Source organism: Theobroma cacao, chromosome 8, assembly GCF_053813885.1.
Source record: "Theobroma cacao isolate CCN51 chromosome 8, ASM5381388v1, whole genome shotgun sequence".
Classification (NCBI taxonomy): Eukaryota; Viridiplantae; Streptophyta; class Magnoliopsida; order Malvales; family Malvaceae; genus Theobroma; species Theobroma cacao.
This window is the reverse complement of record NC_142646.1, coordinates 28,547,241-28,562,376: the sequence shown is the minus strand read 5'-3', so window position 1 is coordinate 28,562,376 and position 15,136 is coordinate 28,547,241. Positions and strand designations below refer to the sequence as shown.

The following is a 15,136-nucleotide window of genomic DNA, read 5'->3' as shown; positions in this document are numbered from 1 at the left end:
TTAAATCCTCTCTTTCCTAATTATATATATAAAAAAAAAAACACACACACACACACATGCACACACAGCTGCTGGAGCTCTATTTAATATATCTAAAACTCAAACACAACTGTTATATGTATCTTTAATTGCTTATTTTGCTCTATTTTTACATATATAAAAACAGTAAAGTCGATACAGTATAAAGTTTGAGCTCAATCTTTTATATAAACTTGAGCTCAAAACTCAGCTGTGTTTAATCCAAGTTCTATTTTTAAACTCAAACTTTACAACACAACAAATGAGTTTACCCCTATAGGCTTTACAATTTTTATACAGGTATTTCTTTGCTAAAATATTTAACATTTGAAATAAATTCTTATTTTTTATTATACATGGATAAGTGCTTATTTTATTATTTATACTTAAATATATAAAAAATTATCATTTGTATAAGGTGAACTTATTAGTCATTAGATTCATGATATCTAAAAGAACTCTTGAACTATTCATGAGGATTCAAACAAGTTCTTTGTATTTATTACATTCAAATTGTTGTAATGTTATGTAATCAAGAAACGGATAAAATATAGACCTTGAGCTTAAGCATGACTATGTGAAACTCAAAACTAATCTCGAGTTCAACCACTTTTTTTATTTTTCAAAACTCTAATCATGTGTGTATATAATGACAAGAAATGGTAAAGCTTATTCAAAATTGAAAAACTTGTCCAAACCTAAACCTAACTTAATCCAATCTGATTAAAAAAAAATTAACGATCCAAATTCGTTCAAGCCCAACTCGAATTGACACGTATCTAAATTGATCCAAACTCAAAATGATTCCAATTCGAATCCGAATTCACTTGAACCCTGATGGGTCTAAATTAAGAATGTAAATAGATAATTAATAATCGGACCTTGATAGGTCTAAATTAAGGATGTAAACGGGTAATTAATAATTGGATATTTGTGAGTACTTGACCTAATAACATAGGGTGCAAGTACCCTAGAATTGGTTATGGGGCGAGTTCAGGTATTGCTATTAATATTCGACTCAAGTTCAGGTATCACTTTTAGGGTACTCGAAACCTGAACTCGATTATATTTTTTTCAGTTATTATTGGGTATCCAGTACCCGTATAACCCAATTATACAAAATATTATATTATATGTAATGTTATAAAATTTTATAGTTAGTGAAACTTGAACCGTTGCTCTCTTTATATTCTTCACTATCTTAACCATCTCAACCAACTTTCTCTTTATATAAACTACTAAATGTAAAATTAATTTATATTAGTTGAACTATGATGCAAACTTAAATATATAAAATTTTTATATTAGTTGAACTTGCAAAGTAATAAAGGTAAAATTAATTTATATTAGTTGAACTTGTAAATTTAATAACATATCATTGTTTTGTTTGATAAACACTTTAACATTTTCGAAGCATCATATAATATTTTCCCTTCATTTACGTTTAATTTTTCTTAAAGTAATTTTAATTATCTTTTCAACTATTTTAGTTTGATTTGGTATCTTGTATCTATTGTATAGTTGTTTTTAAAGCTAATTAATCACTAGCTGCTTGCTTTTAATGGAAAGGGTTTCACATGTTACATGCTTTCAGTATAACAATAAATATTTACATTTGTGACAATAAAACATTTTCCATCCAAATTTTTTTACCATACCCTTTATTATATTTCAAATAATTTGAAAAAGAACCTGAAAATCAAGTCATACCCACGTTTCTACCATATATAATCAAGACTAGATGAATCCACATTAGAGAAAAGGAATAATTTATAACTATGAAGCATTCCTTGGAATTTTGACAATATTTATTGTAGATTCTTATATTGGACTAAGGTTCTTTTGATGAAATTAATTGGATAAGTATTGAAAGCTTATATCCTTTAAAAGAAAAAAACAATTGAAAGCTTATCATGGCAGAAAAGTTAAAATCTAAGTAGGTACAAAGTTGTTAAATCGAGATACGTATTGTGCATCGAAATTTTATTTTTTAATATTAAATATCGTATCGTATCATAGAATACGATAAAAAATTTAAAATTTAATTATAAATAATATTTATTCATGTAAAATAGAGAAAATTTTTTTAAAAGTATTATATTTTTTAACAAAATTGAAGATTATAGGGTATAAATTGAAAGCTGATTATTTTTTTTTAATTTATACTCTCAACACATTCCTTAGTAATATATATTTTTAAATAAATATACATTTTCATATTAATTTATTAATTAAAAATTCAAAAACGCTTATCATGTTGAAATGAAAAGGAATTCGATTTTTTTAGTATTTTTGTTTAAAATCTAAAGATTGAAACTCATAAAAAATAGCTTTTAATGTTTCAACTCAAAAAATAATAAAAAATAAATTTTTTAATAATTAGTTAGAATTTAGTTTATAAACAGTGTATTGACTGTATCGTACGATATGTCTTCCGTATTATAAGATACATATTGCATATTGTATAATACATTTTCGATACTTTATTAATGCGATACAGCGATAGATACGTATCGTTTTTTACTAGTATCGTATCGTATGATATGTATTGCGTATTTTATAATATTGAGTGAGTAGAATTTTAACTAACAAGTTTTTGACGTCGTATATGTATATGTATACATATCGCAAGTATACATATATTTGTTAGTTAAAATTCTACTTACGTAAGTATACATATCACAAGGATAATATAATGGTAAATAGAGTATCGATCCCACAAAGAATTATTCTAAAAATTTTACCAAGTATTAAAATTAACACAATATAATTTTATTTAAATGGTCAAAAAGCAAATAAACATTTAAACTAAAATTAACAAAACTAATTAACAAGAATAAAAATCAAAGAAGAAACAAAATATGATAAAAATCAATAGAAATATGCGTAAGATTACAATATCTCTCGCACTTCATCTAAATCTTACTTTCTTCCTTAACTTAATTTAATGAGTTAAATTGCTAACCTGAAATTCTTAATTATTTATAAAGCTTTTCTGACTCATCTTATAAAAATATCTATTTTAACAAATACACTATATCCCTATATGAATTGAAATTAAAATAAACTCATTAAGTTCAAACTCTAATTCTGGCTACATATGACATATAGGTATATCCCTATCCTATATACAAATCAATTAATATGATCATATGTTATTCCAACCTTAGCCTACACTAAACTCCCTCTCCTCCCTCTCCTAAGTTATATTTAGGTTTTTAAATCAATTTAATTGGTAGCTGAGCGGTTAAAAGCATTAAGAATAAAATGGAATAAACAATTCAATTCCATTGAAAATAAGAAAAGAAGAGATTAAAAATTTAAATTACATGTGACTTCAATTGTAATCTTAAAAAAATAAAATTAGCTACTCATAATTGCAAAAATAATTAAAAATATATGAAATTTAACCATTAAGAGTAACAAGAAAAATAAAAACTAAGGAAGAACACAAAACAAATATTTGCAGCCCTCGCTCTCCACGCTTCAGCCTTAACTCTTAGTTTCTTGAATCTCTTAGGGTTGTATCTCCTTAACTTTTATCAAAACATTTTTTTAAATACTAAAATTCTGACCTAAAATTTACTAAACTAAACATAGTTTTGTCCAATAACTCAACTTGTGGGCTGAAAAGTGTTATGAGGCTCAAGCATCAAATATCATCCTTAAAATTGCCATTCCCATAGCATTAGACCTAGTCATCTTCAAATGCGATTTTCTCTATCTTCAAGTCAGAACTGGGCAAAGTAGTATGCATAAAAGTTGTAGCTCTATCTCTTAGCTTTTCAATGGCTCTAGAATCTCATCATTTGGACATTTTGAGTGAGAGTTATGGTTAAAATACTAAAGCATATACGAGCAGTATTTTAGGTCCTTCAAACATCTTTCTTTCCAAAATTAAGCCTTATTCCTTTAAATCTTACAAAAGAATAAAAACTAATAAATAATAGCCAAATTAAAGTTAAAAAATATAAAATTTAAATAACTCAATAAAAATAAAATAATTAGAAAACAACTAAAAATAACTAAATTCTAATTAAAATTTAAGGACTTAGCTAACATTTAGTAACAAAATGAGACTAAAATAATTCTATAAAATAGAATTATCACCCCCAAACTTAAAATTTTGCTAGTCCTCAAGCAAAAGAAAATAAAAAAAAAAGTAACCTAAACATTTAACAATAAAAAGACTTTAACGAGAGAGAGAATTATCAAATCATGATTTCTTAAGTTTTCCCTCAAAAATTACTCCTAATTCCAACTTAAGGTAAAATATAGCTAATTTTTAAATTCATGCATCAATTCAAGTGAAAACTTATTTTTTGAGTGGACTTCCTGTGTGTATGTAAATAATCTCTTACAAAGAATATCATGCAATTTAGATTAATTTATGTCAATTCTAAGCATGGATTAGTACTAGAATCCTATAAGTTTGTTTTTCATCTCTCTCTCCACCAATGTAGAATAACATTTATTCAAGGATCAATAGGCCTTCATTAAGCTTATAATGTAAGACTAGGGTCAAGGTATAATAAAGGATATATTTAGGTTTAAATTCATCTAAGCACTTAATCAATCTAGGACCTATAAAAAACTCAAAAAATTTATAGCACCCCAAAACTTGAAATAAAATTTCCTTTGTACAACACACTTTATTTCTTTTTCTCTTTTTTTTTTTACACCCCAAACTTATTTTTTGGCAATTATAAATAAGGGGTAAATTTCTAGCACCCATCATTTTTTTTATACATATATCCACCTTTTCTTGAGATATTTTCTAGAAAAATCAAAATACTTAAGGGTGAAAGGTTCAAAATTTTGGAATTAAATAAAAAGGCTAAGACTAACATAATTGTGTATTTACAAAGAAAAAGTAAATTAGGCTCAAAACGGGTTACTAGGGATAAATAAATATCAAGGTAGGCTCGAAAAGGCTCAAACGGTTTAAAGATGGCCTAAATCATCTCTTATTCTAAGTGTTATCTAAAACTTTGCCTCAAGAGAAAATTGAACAAATTCTAAAATCCTTAACTTCACTATACTTTTATTAACATAAACATTTTCTAAATCACATGACAATTGTAACACACAACCCTAAATTATCTGTGATATATCATTCACATACTTTGGATAGCATGTTTGTATATTGAATTCCCCGAAAAACAAGTTAAATGACTGTATTACCCCTAATGGTACGGTTCAGTTAAATAAGTCATGAACTAGTTTAAACAGAGAATCGATGATGAATTTGAGAAAAATAAAACCCATGGGTTGATTTAAAATGAGGATTCAGAGTTTGAGGTCCGATATGGAGTTAATCCAGACTTTAAGTATTCTAGGGGCAAAATTATAATTTACCACATGAGGACGAATATGAAAATTTTTAATCTCGTTTAATTACGATTGATTATGTTAAACTTATTGGAGTTTAATTTGAGGGTTTGGCAGTGAAAAAGTTTAATTCCGGTGATTTCTAGAGTGTAGGGGCAAAATCGTAATTTTTCCACCCATGGACAAAATTTGAGATTTTGAGAGAATTTAGATCACATTTGACAAATTGGGGACTGCTATGAGTATAAGGGATGAAAAATATGTCTATGGGCAATTTTTCAGTTTTTGGGGTAAAAATGTAATTTTTGACTTTTACGGGGGCAAAAGTGTAATTTCAAAAAAATTACTCCACCAAGACTTTGGGTAAGTCTGAGAATTTTATCTAAGATATGGATATATGGGACAAGTGTATGGTGAAAATTTGGAAATAAATGGATGGCTAGAATTTAAGGAATTAATAAAACAAAAAAAATGAATAAAATAATATTATATTATTTTAGCCTTTAAAAATGTCAAAATTCCAGAATTCTCATCTTCATCAGCTGTCCAAACCAGGAGAGAAAAAGGGGGAAAAGAAATAAGAACCCTAGCTGAAAAAATTTGGGGAAAATCAAGAGAAATCAATAAATCAAGCATTAAAAAAGGTAAATTTCATTGATTTTCCTTATGATTTTCACTACCCATGCATTTTTTTCTCATTTCCATGCAAAATTAGAAAGTGGGTATGGACACCCATGCTGGTCAAACCTCCATGGATGAGTTTTGAACTTGAGTTTTGGTTGATTTTAATTGAATTAAGTGATTTTAGTTAGGTTATATTGAAATATAGCAAAAATAAGCTAGAGAAATAATTTTCTCCCATTGAAACCCATTATGCCGAATTTTCTAGGGGAATATTGGCTGCTGATCTTGGTGTTTATTTGAGAAATTATGATGAATAATTATGAATTATGAGCCTAGAAAAATAATGGGAATTTTTGGAGCAAAAATATGAATTTTTACCCACTAGGGTATTTTCGTAATTTGCTATCGGGATTGATAATTTGCACCACACTGAGAAACATTAAGTCAATTTGGGTGCAATTGAGGTATAGAAATTGAAAAAAATTAATTTGGAGTTTAAACAAATGCATATATCGATTTATCGGGTAAAAGACCGAAATAGGCTAACATCTCGTTTAGGCAAAATTTAGACATTTTGCACTTCATATCATGCATTAGTAGTATAAATTAGTTTATTTTGGTTTAGTACCAAAGTATTAAACCTCTTAATTGTACAATTTGTCAAGGTGGCGAATCCTCTAGCAAGGGCAAAGAAACCGCACTCGAGGAGTAATAGTTGGAGTACCTGAATTTAGTTTTCGGAAACTGTGAGTAAATTTATTATCGTCCTAATTATCTAGAGTAGTTTTATACAATTGTGTGATTTTATGGACAATGGGTTTAAATGGTGAATTGCTATGTTTTAAGAGAAATTGTGATTTTATAAAATGATTTTATAAATTTTCTGAAAAATCGAATACTGGTTTTGAAAATAGAGTAATTGGAGACTGCCTGCTTGTATTGAAATTTATGGTTTTAAATTGAATGGCTTATGACAATAAATGAGCATGAATGGCTAAACTGATTTTGGTGTTCGAATTATTTGTACTGTGTATTTAGCCTTGAGAGGTTAGGTTGCGATAAATTGCCATGTCATGCAGAAAAAGATTTTATAAATTAAGTGGTAGATAAAAGATTAGCTACTGCAGTGGTGGTGGGTTCCGTGGGCCAACCTATTAGAGGGGCACGGTAAACTCCTTTATATTCTCACCTCGGTCGTAGAAGCGCGTAAGGTATCTCCTACGGTGGGCTTTTTGAGTGCACTTCACATGGACCACCACGTGAGAGTGAGACTCAGCCAACGCCAAGAAACGACTATGTTTCAAAATAAAAATATGATTTATGCGAAATATGAATTTTTAACAGCCTTGGCGGGCTCGGTTGGATACCCCTGGTCCAGGTGTCACCGAGTACAGGATTTGGCATGAGCCAAGTTTTGAGTAATTCACGAGCCATATTGATTATTTGGTTAAGATGAATATTCGTGATGTGAAAAATTTGCTGAAGTTGATTATTTTAAATTATCTCCATTTACTCGCCTTTAGATAGCTTAGATGGTGTTTGTTTACTCACTGGGATTTTATAATCTCACCACCCTCAATTCCACACATTTCAGGTTCGGGATAGCCGGTAGATAGTCGATTGCATCAAGGACTTCAGTTAGCCTTGCATTGTCAAAATTATAGGTTCACAGACTCGCATCTTATTAGTTAGTTGGGAGCCCACGTGTCATTGTAAAAGTAATTTTATATTTTCGTTATCTGATTTAAAATATGTATGAATATATTTAGCTTTTACACCATATTTTTGGCGAGTTTCGATATTATTGAAGAAAAATGACAAAAATGCCCTCGTGAGCCAAAAAATAATATTTTATTATTTTGATTTGGAAACAACTTATGATTTCTTGAAATGTAAGATTTAATAACTGTCGCTCACCGGGGAGATGCGAAAGTTGATGCTAAGCCTTGCGGGATTTCGATTGGCATTCGGGGTAATGAGTGCCTATCGGGATGTCGCGGCGGTTGTCACGAGTCCGATGGGAGTTCCAGGTCGTGACAACAATTCTAAGGTAAAAAAAAAATATAGTGCTCAAATTATTGAAAGTACATTCTACAATGAAGCTATCACAAGAATATCAACACAAATTTAATCATATCCATATTATTCTCAAAAGCTAAAATAATAAAATAATCAAAATATCATCCTAGGATAGGGAAAAAATCATAAACAAAATGTCAAAGTATCCCAAAATTTAAATTTTTTTTTCTTATAAAAGCTAAAAATTGAAGTTAAATAAACATGCAAAATAATAAAATAAAGTCAAGCAAATAAAGATAAATAAAGACATATCCTCGTTTTTCTTTCACAATATTGAGTGCTATATTATATATAAAAATATCGTTAACATTTATTTAATTTTGGTTTCATTTTTTCTTATCATGACATCTTTTATTAAAATCTTTTCATTTTCATTGATTTCAAATACCTAAATTTCTTCTCAAATTTTATTAATTATGTCAAGGATTTTTTCTGGAGTTTATGTTTCTTCTTTCTGACCATTTGGAATATTTGCTCGTTTTCTTTTCCAAAGATTTTATCTTTGGAATCAATTGGTTTCCCATACTTCTGATGTGCCTTATCCTATAAGGATATCAATTCTAATAAGGACTTTTGCAGCTAGAATATAGGATTTAATTGTTTTCTTTAGATCAATAAATACGTCTGGCAACTAATTTGCTATATTTTGTAAATGAATTATATTTTTGAACTTCAAGTTTACATTGATTTGTGTGAGGATTAAAATTAAATAATAATAATAATAATACATTCCAAGATATTTCCTTTTTTAGCTGTTTATTTTCTCCCCTTAATGTTGAAAAACTTTTTTCATCAAAATGACAATCAGCAAACCTTGCCATGAATAAATCTATTGTTGTGGGTTTTAAGTATGTAATGATAGATAGAGATTCATATCCAACATATATTCCTAACCTCCTTTGAGGACTTATCTTTATACGTTTTTGTGGAGCAATTGAAACATATACTGCAAATCCAAAAATTCTGAAATGGAAAATATTTAGTTTCTGACCATAAACCAAATGCATGAGGGAGAATTTATAGTAATTTGTTAACCTAATGCGTACAAGTGTTGCTAAATCCAAAATGGCATACCCCGTATAGAAATTGGGAGTTTAGATTTTCATAAACAATGGTCTTACAATCAGTTGAAAGTGTTAATAAACGATTCTACTAAATTGTTTTGTGTATGAACATGAGTAATATGCTATTTAATAGTTATTCCAACTAATCTACAATATTCATTAAACGTTTGAGATGTAAATTCTCCAATATTGTAAAGATGAATAGTCTTGATTGCATAATTAGAAAAATGTGCTAAATTGCAAGTTGATAATAAGTACACATGTGACCATATAGTCAATGCATCAACTAAAACGGTAAAATATCTAAATAGTCCATAGGGTGGATATATGAATCCACATATATCACCCTGAATATGTTTAAAAAAATGTAGGGGATTCAATCCTAGCTTTAGCTAGTGATGGTATCATAATTAATTTTCCTTCAGAGGAAGCAACACATGAGAATTCATTAGATTGAATAATTTTCTAGTTTTTTAATGGATGGCTACATGTATTTTTAATAATTTTTAACATCATTATTGATCTGAGATAGCTCAACCGGTTGTGCTAAATATTAAAATTATTAGTAAAGTTCTGGTTTATTATAGCATGAGTTTCAATAATTCTAATATTTGTATAGCACAATCTAAAAAACAAAGTGGGCAATTTTTTCCAACACACACTTCTTACCTAAGATAATAGATATAATATAGAGGTATTAATTGTTTATTTATTCGTTGTCTCAATATAATATCCATTCAAACGAATATATTTAAAATTTAAAAAAAAATTGGGACTTAGCTTAAAATAATGCATCATCTATTCATCCATTCTTGGTGGGTTAAAAGTATTCATTCACTTCTAGTGGGTAAAGTTATCCATCCACTTTTAATGGATAAAGTTATGCATCTACTTCTGGTGGATAAAATTATTCTTAGAATAAAGTGGTGATTAATGTAAACGATTATGGTGACTTCTTTCATGTCTATGACCATAATTGTTAAATGATATCGCATTCACTTTAGGAAATGGACAGATTCATGATTTTTCATTAGTAGCTCGTTATTTTGCTCAGTAATAAAAATACTACATGATAGCAAAATTCATATTAAGATTGGTTTTTAGAGAATGAAAACACCAAAGAGATATTAAGTCACTTACTTGATTTGTTATAACCAAAAACTAAAGACGAAGCATTGAAATTTTTTTAAAGCTTGGAGATGATGAAAACAAAATAATACAAGCACTTATCTGATTTGCTAAAATTAAAAATTAAAGACCAATCATTGAAATCCTTTTGAAACTTGAAGATGATGAAAACAAAATAACACTTAAACTTGAGAGATTAGAAAATATTGCTAATAACGTATTATAAAATATAATTTGAAAAAACAATTATAAGAGAAATATAAAAGAAAGTATTTAGAAGGAGTAAGAAAATCTTATTCAAGTGTGTATTTACAAATGAAGTAAGTGGTTTATTTATAAGCTAATAACCCCTTATCTAGATAGAATTTACAGAATGAAGATAATACTAAGGGATTATATGGATGGATTAAATCTTAATCTTGATCCAATCTAACCTACATTTAAATTTAGATATACATAACATAAATGGATATTCACCAAAATATTCATAATATACATATATATATATATATATTTGTGCTAACATTATTGTACTGTTAATCCTAGTTAGAATTGGAATAGAAATTGTCCTAACTCAACCCAGCCAATTGTCCCCTCTAATAACAATGCATCAAATATAAACTTTATATTATATTTATATAAAAATTATTTTAAAAAAATAAAAAATTTGATCAAAGTTGTTTGAATATTAAGATGAGTCATGCAACTTGTCTTACCTTTTTGGTCCATCAATTCATACTTAAATTATTTAATTCATAAATGAGATATTACAATCAAATTAATAAAGTATTGTCACGTGAGATGAGATAAAATTATTATAACAAAGATAAAGAAGCCTACCAAATAGTATTTTTTTATTAAGATATTCCAACCTAACTTTGTCAATTACTCAAATTTGAGTTGGATTTGAATTAATTAATCGAACTCAAATATCTTCTATCTAACTACATATGTAGCAGCGTGAAAGTGATTTAAGGAAAGGTGGATGTATCTTGTTAAGCCCAGCTCTATCATATACTTGTCATGTCATTCATGTACTTGATAGCATGTCTGCATACTTGGATGCCTCAAAAAAATTTTAAAAGTCGGTATTGTACATAGTAGTACAATTAAGTTGATTAAAGCCTCGAACTAGTCCAAATAGAGATTTTAGGATGTATTTGAGAGTTATTGAACCTTAAAATTTCTTAATATGGTGATTTGGAGTTCGAGGATTGATTTGGAATCTAATCGAGAATTTTTATAACATAGGGGCAAAATGGTCATTTTACCACCCGAGGGCAAAATTGGAATGTTGGAAGAGATTTTTGACCAAGTTTGACTAGTTGGAACATAGTTTGAATTTGAGAAGTGAAAATTTTCAATTTTGAGCATAAGAGCAAAACGGTCATTTCAAGTGTCCACGAGGACGTAATTGAAATTTTTAAAATTTTACACCACCATTGTAAAACCCGACCCTATAAATACATGTCATGACATACATGCATTGAGTAGCATGTTATTACGCTAGAAAAGCACCTAAGAATAAACGAAACCTGATATTGTACCTAACGGTACACTTAAATTTATTTAACCTCGAACTAGTTCAAATAGGAATTGTAGGATGAAATTTAATATTTTATAGTCCATGAATGACTAAAAATGATTGTTCGGAGTTCGAGGGTTCATTTGGGGTAAAATTAGAAATTTTGATATTTAAGGGCAAAATCGTCATTTTGCCACCTAAGATAATAATTTGATCATGGAGTGAAATTTTTGACCAAGATTAACTATTTGGAGTATAATTTAATGATAGGAAGTGAAAAAGTTTAATTCTGGTGATTTTTGGAGTGTAGGGGCAAAATCGTAATTTTGCCACCCATGGACAAAATTTGAGATTTTGAGAGAATTTAGATCAAATTTGACAAATTGGAGAATGGTATGAGTATAAGGGGTGAAAAATATGTCTATGGACAATTTTTCAATTTTTGGGGCAAAAATGTAATTTTTGACTTTTACGGGGGCAAAAGTGTAAATTGCAAAAATTACTCCACCGAGACTTTGGATGAGTTTGAGAATTTTATCTAAGCTATGAATATATGAGACAAGTGTATGGTGAAAATTTGGAAACAAATGGATGAAATTTTAAAAATGGGCCAATGGGAAAGTGACACATGGCATTTTTTAATGAAATAATATTATTTTAATGAAAAGTCAGCCATTTAAACCCAAATTTTGAGTGCTGGCCGGCCATAAGGAAGAAAAACAGAGGAAATAGAGAGGAAAGGAAGAAGAAAAGAAAAACCAAAGAGAAACAAGAAAATTCAAAGAGAAATTCGCGATTTTCGACCGTTTACGCGTCTAACGGTAAGATTTTTTGATTTTAGCTTGATTCCTACCTTTCCTATGCCTTTATTTCCATTTAGCATGCTTGAGGAGAGAGATCAAAAAGTGATATCAAGGGCTGGACGAAATTCTAGGAGAGAGAAATTGAAATTTTTAGGTTTTGATTTTTAGTTAAATTGATAGTTTTAGTTAGTTAAATGTGTTTAGAAATTAAATTGGGTAAGAAATCATTAAATTTTCACAATACCCACTCTTGGCTGGATGCTCAATGCTGTACAATGATGATGAATTGATTTTATTCTAAGGAAAATGAAGAGAAAATGATGAAAAACGATTAAACGTGATAGAAAAACAAAGTAGAAAATTTACCGAGTTAATGTCCCATTTTTGGCTGAATTTTCCAAGGAAGGGAGTGAGCTGATTTTTGTTGTTTTTAGAAGGTTATTGGCTGATATTTGATGGTTAGAAATGTTGGAGAGAGAATGGGATGATTTAGAGCTAAAATGGAGCGCGTTAGCAATTTATCGGGCAAAGTGCCAAAAATAGGTTAATACCGCATTTAAGCCGTTTTAGGCTATTGCATTTCATACCATGCATTAGTATAGGATTTAAGTTAATTATATAGTGATTTAGCATCAATGTGATGAATTGTGTAAATTTTTGTAATGTGTCTAGGAGGAGAGCCTTCCGGAAAAGGCAAAGAAGTCGTACCCGACGAGTAGTGATCGGGGCGCTTAGAAAGCTTTTAGTTTGTACAAACGGTGAGTAAACTTATTATTATTGTAAATTATCTAGAGTTTATTTTAAATGCCCTTTATGTATTTTATGAAATGAGAACGAGATTAAAACGGGATTTTTGATGTTTTAGGAATAAATGTGACAAATAAAAATATATTGTATTGATTATGAAATTGAGTAATTGGAGGCTACAAATTGACTTGAAAAATATATATTTTCCTAGGAATGGCTTATGAGAAATGAGTATATGTGGCTATATTTTGTGAATGCATTGGGAAATTTATGTAAGTTGTTTTACTATGCAGGCTGGATAAATAAATAAAAGTCACGTTATACTGTCGAAATTTTATTAAAATTGGTGGGTTAGTCACTGCAGTGACGGGTTTCCGTGGACTGCCTATTAGAGGGGCACGGTAAACCCAGTTATATAGTTACTCCGGTTGTAGAGGCGAGGAGGGTAACTCCTGGGGTAGTATTAGAGCTCACTTCACGTCGAACCCCCACGTGAATGTGTAACTCGGCCAACGCCAAGGGACGGCTTGTTTTAAAAATAAAAATGTGTTTCACGTGTGAATATTTTAACACCCTTGGCGGACTCGGTTAGATACCTCGGCCAAGGTATCCCCGAGGATTAGTTTTGGCTTGAGCCTTGTTTTAATAAAAGCCATAAGCCTTAACAATTGTTTTGGTAAATTACAAATACTTTGTGGTTTAAGAAATAAATTGAAAACATTATGAAATGAGTTGAAATTTGTTGTTTAAACTTGCCTCCATTTTACTCGCCTTTAGATATTTATGATAATGTCTGTTTACTCATTGGGATTGCAAAATCTCACCCAACTCCTTTCCACCCATTTCAGGTTCAGTATAGACTGTAGATAGCTGATCTCATCGAGGACTACCATTGGATCTGCATTTTCCAAATCGTAGGTTCACAGTCCTCTTTACTTTTGTTTATTCGGGGGCCCTCTTGTTATTGTAAATTAAATTAAATATTTTGGCTTACTGTATTTCAGTATGTATAAATTTATTTAGCTTTTACGCTATAAAAATTATTCACGTATAACTCTATAAATATTGTTTTATAAGAAAATAGAATATTTCCCTTAATATTTCTTTTATTATCTTATTATATTCAAATAACCGTAATTTCGTTTTAAATGAAGATTTTTGACTCTTAAACTCATTTTGAATATGAATTATGTATTTTGTACTTGTATATTACGTTTTAGCCAGTTTTGAAATTTTTGAGAAAAAAATGACCAAAATACCCTTGTGTGGCGAAAATTTTATTTTGATTGTTTTTGATCTAAAATAGTAAATATTCTCTAAAAACTCGATATTTAACAATGATTGCTCACAGGAAAGGAAAGAAACTGATATGTAAGCCTTGCGGGGTTCCGGTTGGCATTCCGGATAATGAGTGTCAATTGGGACGTCGCGGCGATTGTCATGGGCCTGAGGGAGGTTCCGGGTTGTGACAACCATAACACTTGTCAAGCCCATGAATTTCACTGATTAACATTTTATACTTTGAATAATTATGGGATTATATGTGGTGGAAAGGAAAAGCCTTATTAGTTAAGTTTTAAATGTGAACCAATTATATGTTGCCATGTGTCAAGTTTTTATTATTTTGTAATTTCCTTTATAAATTATAAACTCAACATAAACTCTCCCATTCACTCTCTCATTGCCGTTCAAGCCAAAGAACAAAGGGGGAAAGAATAGAAAAACCCTAAGGAGGAAAAATTCAAGAGAAATTCATTGAATTTTCGAAAAACGAAGCGATCGGAGGCAAGATTTCACGATTTAGCTTAAGATCTACC

At 29.3% G+C, this 15,136-nt stretch overlaps 2 long non-coding RNA genes across 2 annotated transcripts; both read left to right on the top strand.

Moving 5' to 3' along the window:
• Window positions 1-5,877: 5,877 nt before the first annotated feature.
• LOC148761308 (uncharacterized) lies at window positions 5,878-7,692 on the top strand. Its single transcript, XR_016027796.1, has 3 exons — window positions 5,878-5,993; window positions 6,639-6,719; window positions 7,568-7,692. It is a non-coding gene; the product is annotated as an uncharacterized LOC148761308 (long non-coding RNA).
• Window positions 7,693-12,468: 4,776 nt separating this feature from the next.
• On the top strand, window positions 12,469-14,270 carry LOC148761307 (uncharacterized). The gene is made up of 3 exons (XR_016027811.1): window positions 12,469-12,590; window positions 13,245-13,330; window positions 14,168-14,270. It is a non-coding gene; the product is annotated as an uncharacterized LOC148761307 (long non-coding RNA).
• Window positions 14,271-15,136: the final 866 nt, after the last annotated feature.